The sequence below is a fragment of the Bactrocera oleae genome, chromosome 2, assembly GCF_042242935.1.
Source record: "Bactrocera oleae isolate idBacOlea1 chromosome 2, idBacOlea1, whole genome shotgun sequence".
Classification (NCBI taxonomy): Eukaryota; Metazoa; Arthropoda; class Insecta; order Diptera; family Tephritidae; genus Bactrocera; species Bactrocera oleae.
In genome coordinates this window covers 80,907,313-80,922,968 of record NC_091536.1, presented here as the reverse complement: position 1 = coordinate 80,922,968, position 15,656 = coordinate 80,907,313, and the positions used below count along the sequence as shown (strand labels likewise).

General features: G+C 33.4%; 1 protein-coding gene across 10 annotated transcripts in view; it reads right to left on the bottom strand.

The window, feature by feature from the left end:
* The window catches only part of heph (polypyrimidine tract-binding protein 1 heph), a 366,239-nt gene that overhangs the window by 340,021 nt on the left and 10,562 nt on the right, over nucleotides 1-15,656 (bottom strand). The window contains exon 1 of one of the 10 annotated variants that reach the window (XM_070105825.1): nucleotides 9,167-9,375. The exons of the other annotated variants lie outside the window; for them this stretch is intronic. The gene's annotated coding sequence lies outside the window, so the exon portion shown is untranslated. Of the gene's footprint in view, nucleotides 1-9,166; nucleotides 9,376-15,656 lie in introns of those variants that run through there. 10 annotated transcript variants of the gene reach the window in all.

Here is a 15,656-nt window from a genome sequence, read left to right as displayed (position 1 = left end):
GGGAACAATTCTTAAAAAACTGTACACTAAAGATATGTGCTGGAGTAATTTATACCCAATTTCAGCATATAGAGTAAGAGCACACATGTACTCTCACTATTTTTTGCAGAGATTTTTATTAAAGCAGTGTGATTCATACCAATTCTCTGCTCCATTCGTTACTCTCTAAAGTTTGGCGAATCGAATACAGTGCTCTATAGTTCTTGTAATTTATAAGCAAGTTACGTGTAATTTCGCACTTGCATATAATAAGCATGGAAACATATGTTTTTATAATATAACCATGATTGTATGTGCTAGCTAATGACACATATTACAGAACGCCTTACCGACCACCCTCCTATGCATGGCTATTATCGATGCGTGGATGCAGTAGATATTTTGTTGAAAAAGTCCAGTATTAAATACACTAATATATGTATATAAACAAAAATATATATGTATGTGTGTGTGCGGAATAGCAAAGGCAGACAGACCATATTGAGCGTGCTGCCATATGCAAATTGCCGGCAATTATTTTTCTGTCGCATGCAAAATAATCGACTTTACGTTTTATTGCAGTCAAATGTTATTGCATTTTGGTCGCTTTTTATACTCACTCGCATATGTTTTTGTTGCATTTCAATTAATTGGTTACATTTGTCCGACTGGCTGCTCGGCCTGCTGCCATTTGTTGCATTCAATGAGTTGGCAATACCGTTAAGCGTGAACATATTGTTGGCAGCGAACAGACACGCTTATCATCAGCGCAAATCGGCGATACAGTTTCATATCTGCCAGACGCTACTGGAAGCAAGAGAATGCCACTGTGCTGCGAATTCGGCGAAATAACGAAGCGCTGCAGTGAAAGGTGGGTGTGTGTGTGCATGGCAAATATCGGATCATAATCGGGAAATATATGAAATTGAAGCTACATAGCTACATATTTTTGACACATTTTGTGTTTTATTTTTGAATAAACAACATTTACTTAAGTCATGTCATTTCAAAATAGATATTTTAATATTTGATTTTATTACGAAAAATTTCCACGTTTCCCTCCAAAAGCGCCTGCTGCCGATTTCAGCAGTTGCTCGTCGCTCTAATGTTTGTTTATTTGTTTGGCCGCCAGCTGCATGTCCGACTGCGTAGCTACGTCTCCGGCACCCGCAAGCGTTTAAGTTTACATTGGTCCCACGCACACATAAGAAATGCAAATATAATTTTTGAATTTTTGTCCAAATTTTATGACTTTTTTATTTGCCCGATTTCCACATCTTTAGGCGTTAATATGCTTACACAAATATTTGTGTGTTTGTCTACATGTCTTCTGATACGTATACCATATACATACATATGTCTTTTTAAAATAGTGTGGCAAAGTTGGACAGATATGTGAAATTAATTGATAGCGACACAATGCCCGACAAACTGAACAAGTAACTATTAACGCATGGATAAAAAATAAACGAATCAAAACAGAATTTAAAAATAGATTCGTTTTAGCTTTTTATGGCACAAAAATTAAAAATAGATTCGTTTTAGCTTTTTAGGGCACACTGCCGCTTGAGCGGCGAATAAGTGGTTGACACTAAATAGATGCTAATAGTTGATTTAAAAAAGAGATTTAAATAATATTTACAAATGATTTAATTCAAAGCAATTGTGATGACTCGGAAAGAAGTAAAAAAAAAATTTTTAAATCGCATAATATACCAATAAAAATTATAAAAAAAAAATTTAAACAAAAAAAAAAAATAAATAAATTAAAAACAATATAAAAAAATTAAATTAAAAAAAATATAACAAAAAAATATAAAAAAAAATTAAATTAAAAAATAAAAAAAAATTAATATATAATAAATAAAAAAATTTAAAAAAAAATAATGTATATATAAAAAAAAATTAATTAAAATTATAATATAAATTAAAAACAAAAAAATAATAGGAAAAAATTAAATAAAATTAAATTATTTAAAAAAAACCTAATATAGAATAAAAACAACAATATAATTGAAATAAAATAAAATAAAAACATCAATAACTTATGAAAAATAAAATAAAATAACAACAAGAATATAATTTTAAAAAATCAAATAAAATAAAAATTAAAAATAAATTTAAAGCAAAATAAGACAAATAATTAAAAAAAAAATAAATTAATTAAGAAGAAAAATAAAACTATTTTAAAAATAATAAAAAAAATTATTGAATATCTAATAATAGCTATGATCATTAAAAAATAAATTAAAACAAGAAAAACCTAAACTTCGGCTGCACTTATATATTATAACTTATGGGCATTTCTTATAGCATAAAAGTGAATGCTAAAGTTGTGCGACTCGAACGATATGTTCGGAGATTGTAACGTTGCCTTGGTGATATGTCAATGGTGTAATCTAAGCGAAATTTCATGAAAATATCTTATCTAATAAAAAAACAATTCATACAATGAACGGAGTTTGATCGATCAGTTTGTATGACAACTACATGCTATAAAGCTCCGATATAGGCGGCCCCGATATATAAACATCTTTTTAGAGAGAAAAAGACGTGTGCGGAATTACAGATCTCTGAAAAATTTGTGGATAATTTGCTTTCATGTATTCTAGACAAGGCAGGCTTCATAAAAGCGAAATTTTAAGAACAAGCCATAAAACAAGTACGAAAAAATTGTATTTTATTCAAATTACCCATTCTAAAGTTCACGCCTTTAGTGTTAGTTGTGTTAGGGTGCACAATATTTATTCTCGATATGTAAATACATATACTAAAAAAATTAAATATTCCGGTTTTCAAATAAATAGGAACTAGTTGTCTTTAATTTGTCCCTCACAATATATTTAGTAACGTTTTTCAACCAAATAAACAATCGCATTTATAGAGCAAATCATATTGATTAATTTATTCGTAAATTAATAATGAATAAGCCTAAAAGTGTGGGCATGCGAAGATCTGTATATAGAGAAAGTCAATATCAAAGTATGTTGCGGCAATATTTATTCGGGAACAAATGCCTATCAGTTGTCCATGGTCACTTTTACAGTCTCTAAACAAATCTACCATTCATATTATTTTCAGTGTAGACATAAGCAGAGAATATATTATATTATATACTTTCATTCGATCGTGTCGCTATGACTAGGTTTTATACTAGCTTAGTACCAAATGTTTTTGTATTAAGAAGCAAAATTTACTAGGCGTCTGCGGAAGGTGGGGTAAGTTGAGTACATAAAATGGTTTGTAATGTTTCTTTTTGGTCTTCCATGAATTTATTTTAAGATGCGTGTCATGGGAAGAAGAGAAGGACTGCAGCTTATGAAGGTTGCACAAAATTCGTTTCAGTTTTATGCAGTGCGCTGTGGCCACAAGTCATGGTCGGTCAACCGGCCAACGCTGATTGACCGTCACATCACTCGGGAGTTCAACTGGTGTAACTAAGTGAAATTGGCGAACGTCAGCGACAACAACAACAACAGCAACACGCTAGAAGCAATTTTGAAAATTATTTTGATTTTAATGCCAACAACGCCGGCAATTGTCACAAATTGCGACAACTAAAGCAACAACAACAATAGCAACAGCAACGAGAACACCAGCACGAAAGGCAATAAAAATGCAAAGTACAAAAAGCAAAAGCAACAAACAAAACAGACTGCATGAACTTTTTTGTAGAAAAAATAAGCAAAATCAAAACAGAAAACAAACCGTTTGAAAGGTCTTGCAACTGCCGGGAAGGAGGTGACAACAGCAGTAGCAACAACGGCGAAAGTGGGCACTCACAGACCCACACACACACACGTCCGCGCATTATTGACATGTACAGGAGCGCCTACAGAATCGGTATGGAATGCGAACGCAGACAGTTTATTTCGATTAAAGTCAATTGAAATAAATTTTCATCAAAAAGCCACGAAGCCACGAAGAGGCAGCGCGAACAGCTGCAACAGGCGAGTAGATACGGGCGAGAGCGCGCGAAAATTAACCAGCCGGCGAAACACAGGCACACAAAAATAAAGAAGAAGAAGTATGGTGGAACAGTGTGCCGGCGGCAGACGAGTAAAGGTGTCAACTGACAACGTCGAACGCTTTTGGCACGAAATTTGTATATTTACTCGCACTTACTGATAACGCGCCGTCGGGTCGTGCGCATTTCATTGCGGGCAAAAGTGTACGCCAACGGGATGGGGGATAACAAATTGGCAACCACTGCAACTGCCACTTAACACTTTAATGCCCTTAAAAATATGTTTTCCATGGTGCACAGTTGCCAACAACCGTGAAACAACAAAAACTAAAGTGGGTTGCGGTGGGGAGAGATCCTATTCAATCACCGCTCAAGTGCTGTTTAAAACACTTGAAAACTGTTTTAAAATATTGTTTGCAATTATGGGTTTATGTTCAATCGAATAATATTCGATATTACACAAAGCTGATATGCATTGAAAAGTGGAAACTGAATTTTATAAGTATGTAATTAACACCGATAAAGCGATCCAATAACTATGAGGACCGCACATAACACAGCTGCCATTATAACGGTATTTGATAATGCCTTTTTTGTTTGTTTTTGTGGAATCATATAATTTGTAATTTTGTAAAATTGTAGCTCTGCTATATTATATAAGTGCTGAAGAATTTTTTATTCACATTAGCATTCGCAAATGCGAAAAACTTGTTGATTTCCATTTAAGTATTTTATAAAATACAGAAAAAATAAGATATTTTTTATATATTACATATATCATTTACAGCTTTGATAAGTACGTGACTGAGCTTCTTCTTCTGTTTGTGGAGTAAATTTTAATGATATAGGTCAAATAGAGCTGTCTACATATTTTAAGCCGCTGCAAGCTAGAAATATAAGGTCTAGTAAAATGAATTCAATTATTTTTGTATTAAATTAAAGGATTTACTTAGCATAGTTAGAATGATCCGATTTACATAGGTCAATTATCCATCGTTTTTTTCGATAACTTGTTGCCATTTTTTTAAGTAATTTCAAAATGCCACTCTCATAGAAACCTTCGTCATAATCAAAAAAAAAATATAACAGCCGTTTTTAAAAAGCTCTCTCTACGCAAGTTCTTCAACAGCAACATAATTCGGCATAAACAGAAACAGATAGTAATCACTTGGTGCCAGGTCCGCTTCAAAAGTTGGATGCATAAGAACCTCCCAATCAAGCTCCTGGTGCTTCTGGCGAGTCACTGTCGATGTATGTGGCCTGGCATTGTCCTGATGGAACAAAATTCCTCTTCTAATGGCCAGAGTTAGCCGTTTCGAGGCGATTGCTTTATTCAGACGCCGCAATTTTTGACAGCACAAGTCCGAATTAAGAGTTTGCCTGTAGTGGAACAACTCATAGCAGATGACTCCCTACCAATCCTACCAAAAACATCGCAAAACTTTCCATGCCCGCAATCCTAACATGGTCACCGCTTAGCGGCGTTCCAAGATGGTTTATGTTTCAGGTTATCGTTAGCGAAAAACTTTTTATCCCCAGTAACCATCAAATTTAAAAATTATTCGATTTTGTTGCGATTCAGCAGCGATTCGCAGATGGAAATTCGGTTTCGGTGGGGTTTTTATGCCTTTCGACGCGTATGACTTCCATCTCTCTTCTTTTTCTATCCAGCTTAATTAAGTGGTGCGAAACGGTTCTTTGTAGGAATATAATTTTGGTCTAGTAACCTTATATAGTGAACATTCGAGTTTTAGAAAATCATTATACTTGTATGTACATATAATATAATGATTGCCGTAAACGCGGTCCATTGATTTATCTTTAACTCAGTTATATTCAGTTATAATCAGCAGATGATTGTGACAACTTGACATTATTTGCTTTCTATAAAATTATAGTCATTAGTAGTCAACCGATTAAGAGCTTTCAGATTCCAATTGTTCTTCAAACCATATCTACTCATTTAATTTTGCTTGAATCCAATGAAGTTCCGGAAAAAATATGAACTATAAACAAAATCAAATGAACTTCAACAGATCTGTAAAGTAAACATTTAAAGGCAGATAGGTTTATCCCTAATCAGCATCGCCGATCGTGTCAAATTTAATTTCAGCAAGCATTAAGAAAGAATTTTTTAAAATCTCTAGGTGTTATGAATTGGGACAAAGGTTTGGGAATACGCTTCAAAAGTTATATAAATTGAATGTTGAATTAAAAATTGTCACATCTTTATATTAGTTCGAGGCGAATTCGACGCAAAACTAAACCGGTTGCAGCGGCAATTTCGCAACATCTGCAGAAAAAAAAAGTGAAATTTAATGAGAATGTAAGCTTCAGATAAAAACTGACACACTACACCATCGAGGACATGCACATACACATACCTACATGGATTTAATTCAGTATACAAAGAGTTGAGTAATCAGAAAAAAAATCTACAGCTGTTACCTTGGTAATAAAACCACAACAGCTGTCGCTTGAAGCTAAACTCTAAAGATAGCAAATATTTTCATGTGGCAAAAAAGACAACAATTCTGTATAGTTGGCTTACATATGGCAAGTGGCAAATGACGCGCAAAAAATCAAGCAAAAATCGCCGAAAAGCCACGCAATTTATGCTGGATAAACAGAGTTAACAATTTACATATACTATTTATTAGGGTGGTTCGTATTTATGTTACATTTTTTAGTTTTGTGGGTCACTTAGATGCAAAACTATTTGTGCTTTCATTCTAGATGGTGTGCTTTCATTCAAGATGGGTTCCTCTATACAGAATATCAAATTTTAAATCAAAACCTACTTAATGCACTATGTATAAATTTAAAATTGTAAATAAGGACACCCCTAATTTGCAAGTTTGTGTAAGCAGAAACAAAAACGACTAAATCGCTTGGCAAAAACAGCCAATTGTGGTTGCCACTTATTTGTTTCGCCAGCGAATTATGATTTGTCTATCTTACCAACCGCCTGCCTCACTAAAACGCCCCTCAATGGATCAACACGAATGTGCCAGTGAAAGCAAACTGTTGCTAAAGGAATTCCCCAACAAGTAAAAGTGAACAATAGAAAGAGCTCAAAGAAAAAACGCAAACTGCCTTACGCATGAACAAATTTAATTTAGAAGGCATTTTGATGCCACCGATGACAATGTAGTCGGTAGAGCCGGTAGAATGCGCGACGCAGCACGCACGAATGTCCTTTTGTCATACACACACACATACACATATGTATATACTTGTATATTGCACATCTTGCTCGACAGTTGGTTGTTGGACAGCGTTCGGGAGGCGGGTGTGAGAACTCTTATTGTTTGCTTGAAATTGCCAAAATGCAAGGAATGTGACGCGGTGCAGGTGGAAGGGGTAGTTCCCCCCTAACTCACGCGGAAAAAGTGGTGAACTAAAAATTACTGTTATTAAATAATGCCTTTGCGTACTTAACAAAAGGCAATTTTTTTCTTATAATCAAGATGAAATTAAAAAAGTAGATATTAAGCATAATGTTCACAAGGCATCAAGCAGCTATTAAAGGTATTGAAGCTTACGTCGAAATTGCTATAAATTCGCTTTTGTCAACATGTCATAATGAAAATGAATCAAAATGCCTGTCCTCTTTGTTTGCGTGTTCTTCGATTAAACAGTTTGTGTTGGGAAAAATTAAAAAAAAACTACTTGGATAAAGTTTAGAAGCTTGTGAACTAACTGGGAAATGCATAAAAGCTATTAAGTTTAACATTGACAGGTAATCACTGCTTTTTATAATAATCTGGTCCTTATATATTTACCCGATTCCTGGTCAATATATGTATGAGAACATACAGTATAGAAATGAAACGATCTATTATAGCAGAAAAAGAAAAGCCTTTTATAAAATAATATATGCTCATTTGTCCGAACGGCGGATATCGGATTACTATAGCATATAGCTGCCATACAAACTGAACGATCGGACTCAAGTGCTTGTATGGATAACTGTTTTATTTGACGAGATATCTTCACGAAGTTAGATCGTAAGCAAGTTCGTATGAGAGACCTTTGTTTTAATAAATAAATACAAAAAATCTGTATTTACGCATATTGGCGATTCATTTTAAACAATTTTTTAAAAGGTGTCTGGTGATGAGTAAGATTTTTCAGCTTAAAATTTTATCAAATCGGTTTAACAGTAACTGTCAATGGGCACCGTTATTTAAAGATGTTAAATAAGTTTTTTACCCAGAACTGCATCGAAGACATATCTCTTTCAATATCGTTTGATTCCAACAAGATGGAGCAACAGCACACATAGCCAGACCGGTTATTGTGGAGCTCCAACGAATACTTAAAAACAAATTAATATCAAGGAACTCCAATTTACGCTGGCCCACAAGGTCACCTGATCTGACGGCACCAGACTTTTTTAATAGGTTATGCAAAGAATAATTTTCTAATTAGCTGTCGTATACGCAGGCTGAGCATGGAGGTCAATTATGGTTCATAATTTGTAAAAATAATTATATAAAATAAAATAAAATTTGATATACAATAACAACTACAATCACTTTTAAGTGAGAACTCCAGATATGCTATTATTTTGTAAAGAAGTGAGATCTAAGAGAATGGGTGCACATATTAGATTCAAATTTTAGAATCATAATCATATAATAGCTGTCTTCGATTCGCCAAGCGTTGGAGAGAGGTGAATCGAACAAACCATACCAGATGCTCAAACAAACGGGCAACATTTGTAGTACAACCCTACGCTAACATGTATGCTGACACATGTATAATAGTGCTATGATTCGTTCTCAGTGGAGATATACTTTTCTTCGCGTTAAGAAACGTTGCTGTAACCCTTTATTTTGATTCACTATATATTAGTTTAATTGATTTAAGTCTTGAATTTTGAAAATACAAGAAAGAAAAGATATTTGTAATTTATAATTTTTTCATTTGTACCATTCACAATAGCAAAACTGATATAAAATATGCTAAATAAAACTTGGTAGCATTGGAGATAGCGGTTATACCACTTTAACCAGGCAACCGCATACTCTCTTGTGCGAATTCAACGCGATAACTTTGTTGTTGCATTTACATGTAATTTTTATGTCAAGAGAGCAAGAGAGAGTGAGCAGAGAAATGGCGAATCGAAGACAGCTAAAATTATATTTCTCTAACGAATTGTTGTCTGAGTATTTTATAGATCACTTGTTGTTATATTTTAGAAGTATTACTTACCCGAAATTAAAAAGAACAGCACATGTGTTGTCCTCCGATCACAGCTGTTTGAGTTTCCTAATTTTTCTATTTTTGTTTATGTATTTAAATTTAAGTATGTGGAACAACTACAAGATTTGAGTAACAACACTTTTTATTCACTTTTTTGCTGCGTCTTCTGACGTCTATAAAACGCTGCACAAAACAACAAAAACAAAGGCGAATATGAAATTAAAATTCTTGCGAATTATTTATTTTTGAATTCTAATTTTGAAAAGTAAAAAATTTTTGCACCTCAACACTTCGAATTTGGGACATAAATTACTTTTTTTATTGCATCTTTCAAAATTCGTTATGCCTTGTAAAAAAAAAAATACGGTTGCTACTTTATAAATAAAATATAGAACTTAAGCAAAACAAAAACAACAATAAGCGTATTTCGTTTGTGCACAATTGAAATTGAAATTAAGCGTCAACAAAATTAAATAAAATGACTTTTTGCGGCATCAGCTTTAATCGTTTGTGATCTTATATTATTTTCAAAGGTTAATTTTTTTTTTATTTTTTAAGGATATATTTTTTAATTTTATTTTTTCGCTATTTTCTGGTCTGTTTAGATGCAAAATTATGCAAATAATTTCGAATTTCAATATTTGTGCCTTTCAAAACTTCAAAAATAATTTACTTTTACGTGGTTTTTACAAAAACTTGTATGCGCTGTTGTTGCGAATGCGAATGTCAGGCCTGGAAAAATCGAAAAAGAAAAAATATTTCCCATGTCAATGCAATTGGCAGAATCAGTGGAGATTTTAATACTTATTTATTTGGTTAATTAGCCGCCAAGTGGCAAGCTACGAAACGAATTAGTGGGGGGTTAAGCTTTTCGTGTAGTTGTTGTTTTTGGTTTAATGTGTAGAAGCGCACAGTCTTACGAGTGCAGAAAAAGGGCGATCCAAATAAAGCGCTATGAAGATTAGAGTAAGGGATAGCAAATATAAGAGAGAGAGAGAGAGAGAGAGATATAAAAAGTGAGTAAAAGTTATATTTTAAATGCAGGAAAGACATCTTGGCAATTTAAGGGCTTTTTGGAAAAGGAGATTAAATAAAAGTAGAAACAAATACAAATTAATGTGTGACACAAATAGCCAGAACACGTATGTATGTAAAACGGAAAATGTATAAAGCTTAAAAAAGTGAAGCGCATAAAATGCTGATGGGTAGGTGGTTTATGGCGGTGCCGTGGAGCCACAAAATGCATATTTTTAATCACACTATATCATTTTGGACTTTCGAACGTGTCAGAGGAAGAGGAAACAGGCAGTAAAACATTTAGATGTATTTAAAGAGATTTCGAAATATTTAAATACAAATGGTTTCTGTGTTTGTTGTAAATTTTATTTTTTTTTTTCGGTGGATGAGTGCAGTCTACAAATGATGTGTTTACTGGGTATTTACGAGTGTCTTTAATATTTGATTTTGTTTCAACACAAACTTTTAGCTTGTTAGTTGTGTGATAGGTTTATATGGAAAAATCGAAAATATAAAAGGTGAAGGCTATGAAATGATAAGGAGCCATGAATTGATAGGAAACATTTTTATTTTATTAGTTTTTTTTTTTATCTAGAGAATACAATAACGAGAATACAAAACGGTAAATAAATATGAGAACAAGAGTATTCACACAACAACAGGCGCATATAAAAAGTAAGAAAATTTAAGAAAATGATTTAAATACATAAAATACATATATACAAACAGTAAAGTTAATTATGAAGAACATACATACATACAAATAAAGGTGTATGTAATAACAAACGTCAAACGCTAGACTACAAAAATATTTAAGTAAAAATATTGAAACTTAAGTGGTATATAAACATTAGAAATATTAAAGCTAATAAAGTAGTTGTATGACTCGCGCAAATACGGGCTGAAAGAGAAAGATATCAGCAGTTTAGTGTAGAGATTCCGAGAATAAGCTAGTATTTGCAAAACACATTTTATTTATAGCCGCTTGCTTATGACGTTATAATTCAACACGATTATTAATCAATGTACTACGACATAATAAATAAGTTTAAATAGCAAAAATAATGAAAATCTTATAAATAATATAGTGAAGAGCATATATGTATATATAACGGGTGATTTAAGTAGAGGTACTTTTATCAATAGCCTTTTTTCAACGATACATATTTCTCAAAAAATGATGCCGGTGCGAACGTAACTGTCAATGGTGACCGCTATATATGTGACTATTTGAGGCCTGAAATTGAAGCTCGTGATCTCGGCGAAATCTGATTTGAACAAGACGGCGCCACTTCGCACACATCGCATCAATCAATGGATTTGTTGAGAGAACACTTCGGTGAGCAGATAATTTCACATTTTGAACCGGTCGCTTGGCCATCAAGATCGTGTGATATCACACCGTTAGACTTTTTCCTGTGGGGATATGTAAAGTCTAAAGTCTATGCGGACAATCCCGCTTCAGTTCAGGCCTTGGAGCAAAACATTACGCCTGTCATTCTCCAGGTAACAGTGGAAGTGCTCAAACGAGTCATCGAATTTGGCATTCAACGGATGAACCATTTAAGACGTAGCCGCAGCCAACATTTGAAAGAGATAATCTTAAAACAATAAATGCCAAAAAATGTTCTTCCAAAAGATAATATACATTCTCCATTAGAACTGAGTTTTTTTTTTTTTTTTTTAGTAGGGAACCTCGCAATGGATGACCTTTACAGACGTTGAGCACATTACAAGACACACCAAACGTAAGGCAAAAATTATCTTAAAATCATAAAAAAATTACGACTATATACTTGAAAAAAATAGTGTTGAAATGTTAATATGAGAAATCCTTGAATATGCTACACATCCGATCTGAACAATTTGTTCAGAGAGTGTATTAGGTCCATGTGTCCGTCTGTCTGTATATCCGTCAACTAGTCCTTCAGTTTTTGAGATAACGAAACGAAATTTTGTACCTGTCCTTTTCTCACCAAGAAGGTGCTCATTTGTCGGAACGATATCGGACCACTATAACATATAGCTGCCATACAAACTGAACGATCGAAATCAAATGCTTGTATGGAATACGTTTTTAATTAACGAAATATCTTCACCAAATATGGCATGAACTGTTGTCCAAAGGAGCGGCGAATCACTCTAGCATATAGCTGTCATACAAACTGGCCGATCAAAGTTCTTGTAAGGAATCACCTCTAGCTTATCTGAGCAAATTATAGGAATACCGTATTTTGGGGAACAATTTTCATGAAAATCTTTCGTTTAATTTTTGATAATTAAAAACAAAAACGGACTGTATCAATTGTTTAAAAAAACTTATGGTATAATTTTACATAGTTTAAGAATGCACAGTACAATTCTTGAAGAAATTTAAATTAATAGTTTTTGAGTGAAACGCATTCTCCGATGGCGCTAAAAAAAACTAGCGTACTACTACTGCAGTAACTCCGGCCCTTCATTGTAGATGAAAGTTAAAACAAAAATTCACTATTAGAAGACATTGTGCATACAATCATCTACGGTCGAAACAAAATCAAAAACCGACAAATTGACGGTGTCTCAAAAAATTTACTTTTAGCTAAAATTTTGGTGGATTTTAAGCCGGCAAAATTCCATTTTTGAGCAGATGCAAAAACTGGTAGGTCATTGTACGGAGAACGAGAGGTATTTAGAATGCAGAAATGTTTAATAGTGATTGCAACATTTGTCTGCAATTAGAATATTCAAAAAATATTGATTTAGTATTTTATTATGGTACTTTTATAGATATAGACAGACTGCCGGAATATTCAACAAAAAAAAGAAAAAATTAATTTTTTTCAAAATTTCACACCTATGTGCGCCTTAATCGTTTAGAATTTTTAACTAATGCGATTGGTCCGAAAAGTTAAATTTTTAGTAATTAATAGACATTAGCAAAGTAATTGCGATTTAAATAAAAACAAATTAAGCTGTTCAATTGGTCGCATAGGTACTACAAAATTAATGACTTATGTAGCAATTAATGTACAAAATTAATATTCGAAGCTTTTTCTTTGTGACTTCAACAGCGAGTGTGCATGGAACTACTGCTGCAGGTATGGCAAAACGTTAAATTAATTAATAATTTAGCAAGTTAATGGAACAGTAAAATGTTGACGAATTAATCACATTGCAATTGAGCTACCGCACAATGGAGGCAAGCAAAAAACCGTTATTTAGTTATACAATATATATTTGCTTTTTATTTGAAAAAATTTTTTTTTTGTTTTGTTAATTGTCAACTTATTCTCTTTATTAATTTCGCTTTTTTTGTTTCAATCTCTCAGCTCATATTTTATTGAAGCGCGGCTTGTCGCTAAAAATTATAATTCCACCATAATTACTTGTGAGCCCTTTTTTGTTTGAGCAACTCGGCGCTTAAATGTAAAAATTAAAAGCTCAAAGCCCGCATTTGAACAATAATATTTAACGGTAAATGAAATACAGCGCGCGACTGAATTAATAATGAAACTCTTTGCATTGACACAACTACACACGCGGCACATTAACATGCATTACGTGCGTCCGTCCCGCGCACTATTTTGTGACACTTTGGTGACACCTTGTTGACAAAACAGCTGTGGCCGCTAACGGAGCAATCAACACCAATCAACGGTTATAATCAATGCTAACAGCGATATGGGCCACTATACGCCGCACCGCACCGCACCGCACCACCCTAGCCCCACCCAATACGCTTGACGTCCCACTAGTAGCTGAGGCAGAGGCAGAGCCAGAGCAGAAAATCACGCCAATTAAGGCGCACAAAACGTTCAGCACCCAATAAAATCGCTCTTTATGTGTCACAAACTGAATGGGAATACGGTTAAATTAACGAATAATGGCAGTGAAACGCTCCACACATACATGCACGTGCTCTGACACACAATTCTAAATTATTCAGATTAATGAGTGGCACATACACATGCAGATACTTCGGAGCGGTGGAGTAAATTTTAAATAAATGAATGTACAAATTGTTTATTTTAAAAATCATTTATTCGCTGACTTGGCAGGAATAAGCGCGTGCACACAAATGTGTGTGTTTGTGTACGTGCGTGTGCACTGCGGCGACGAGAAGCCATGCAAGGCAGATCAGCCGCGGCAAATGCAGTGGAAGCATAATTTTTCATCACCTCGGCTAATTACATGCCAAAACCGAAACCGAATAGTCAACAGGCTGCCAGCAGAAAACAGTATACTCTGCTACGAGGGCCACCCAAGAAGTTTCTTAGTTCAGGCTTTATAATTTGTAAATAGAAAGTTAGCAATATTAATAAATAATTTTTTTTGATATGATAATTTTAAACAAAAAAATTTTGTAAGAAATACTTTAAAAAAAATTATTGTTACTTTTAAAAAAGTATTACTTTAATAGTTAAAAATCGAAATAGCATGTTCACATATTCATTAGTTGTATAATCTGGGTAGCCAACCCACGTATAACACTCATTCAAACCAAGCGAAGTCTACGTGAAAATCCCGAAGTGTGTGTGTTTGTGCATATGTATATGAGTTTGCATTGTTCGCATCGTTAGCGATGAGTTATGAAGCGCCGCAACTTTTCACCGCATAATTTTAGTGAAAATTACTGCCAATGATCGATCATGTCAAATACATATAAATATTTATGAACTCTTTCAACTGCAATAATAACGCACTGAGAAAAGACACCGGCTCTACACACGATTTGCCTAATGTAAAAAGGATGTTGCAAAATGTTTTTGTTTAGACAAACCGGAAATTGTACATTTGGGCCAGTGCGCTATAATAATATTATGGCATTGCACTTTAATTAATGTTCGCCAAACCGAACGCATGCAGAGTGTAATGTAACAGTATAATTGCAGGTTAAAACGAAAAAATCTTTCTTTACCAAAAATTTCGTATGGCAATAGTTAATTATAATGTAAGAGAGTAAAAAAAAATAATTCAAAGAAAATACTGTTGTAATGTATAATGGAAATGAATAAAAGAAATCTTAGAAACGCATTTTTTATTTAAAATATACGTTAAATTATATAAATATACTTCAAATTTCAAAATATTGAAAAAAAAATAAAATGATTAAAAATAAAAAAAGAACTCATTTAAAAATTTTAAATGGATAGCTTTTGAAAAAAAAAATATTTTTACTTATCTATTCACTCAAAACGCTTTCGTCAACAAGCTTCTTAATATAAGCAGTACTAAAATGATAAAAAAAAAGTAGTATCATTTATTTGCTACAAATTTCTTGACAAAAGCACAAAACATCGTTTCGGAGATTGTGAGATTTGATTTCATAAAAAAAATTATTTTTTAGGCCTGTTATTTTGTAAACGACTTGTGCCGTTCGTTTGTTTAATATTTATTAAAATTCGCTGAGCAATACTGATAGCAACTCAGCTGACAGCTTCTGTTCGCTGTTGGGGATTGCGAGATTTTATCCAGGGTTGTGTTAAGATTTCACCTTATT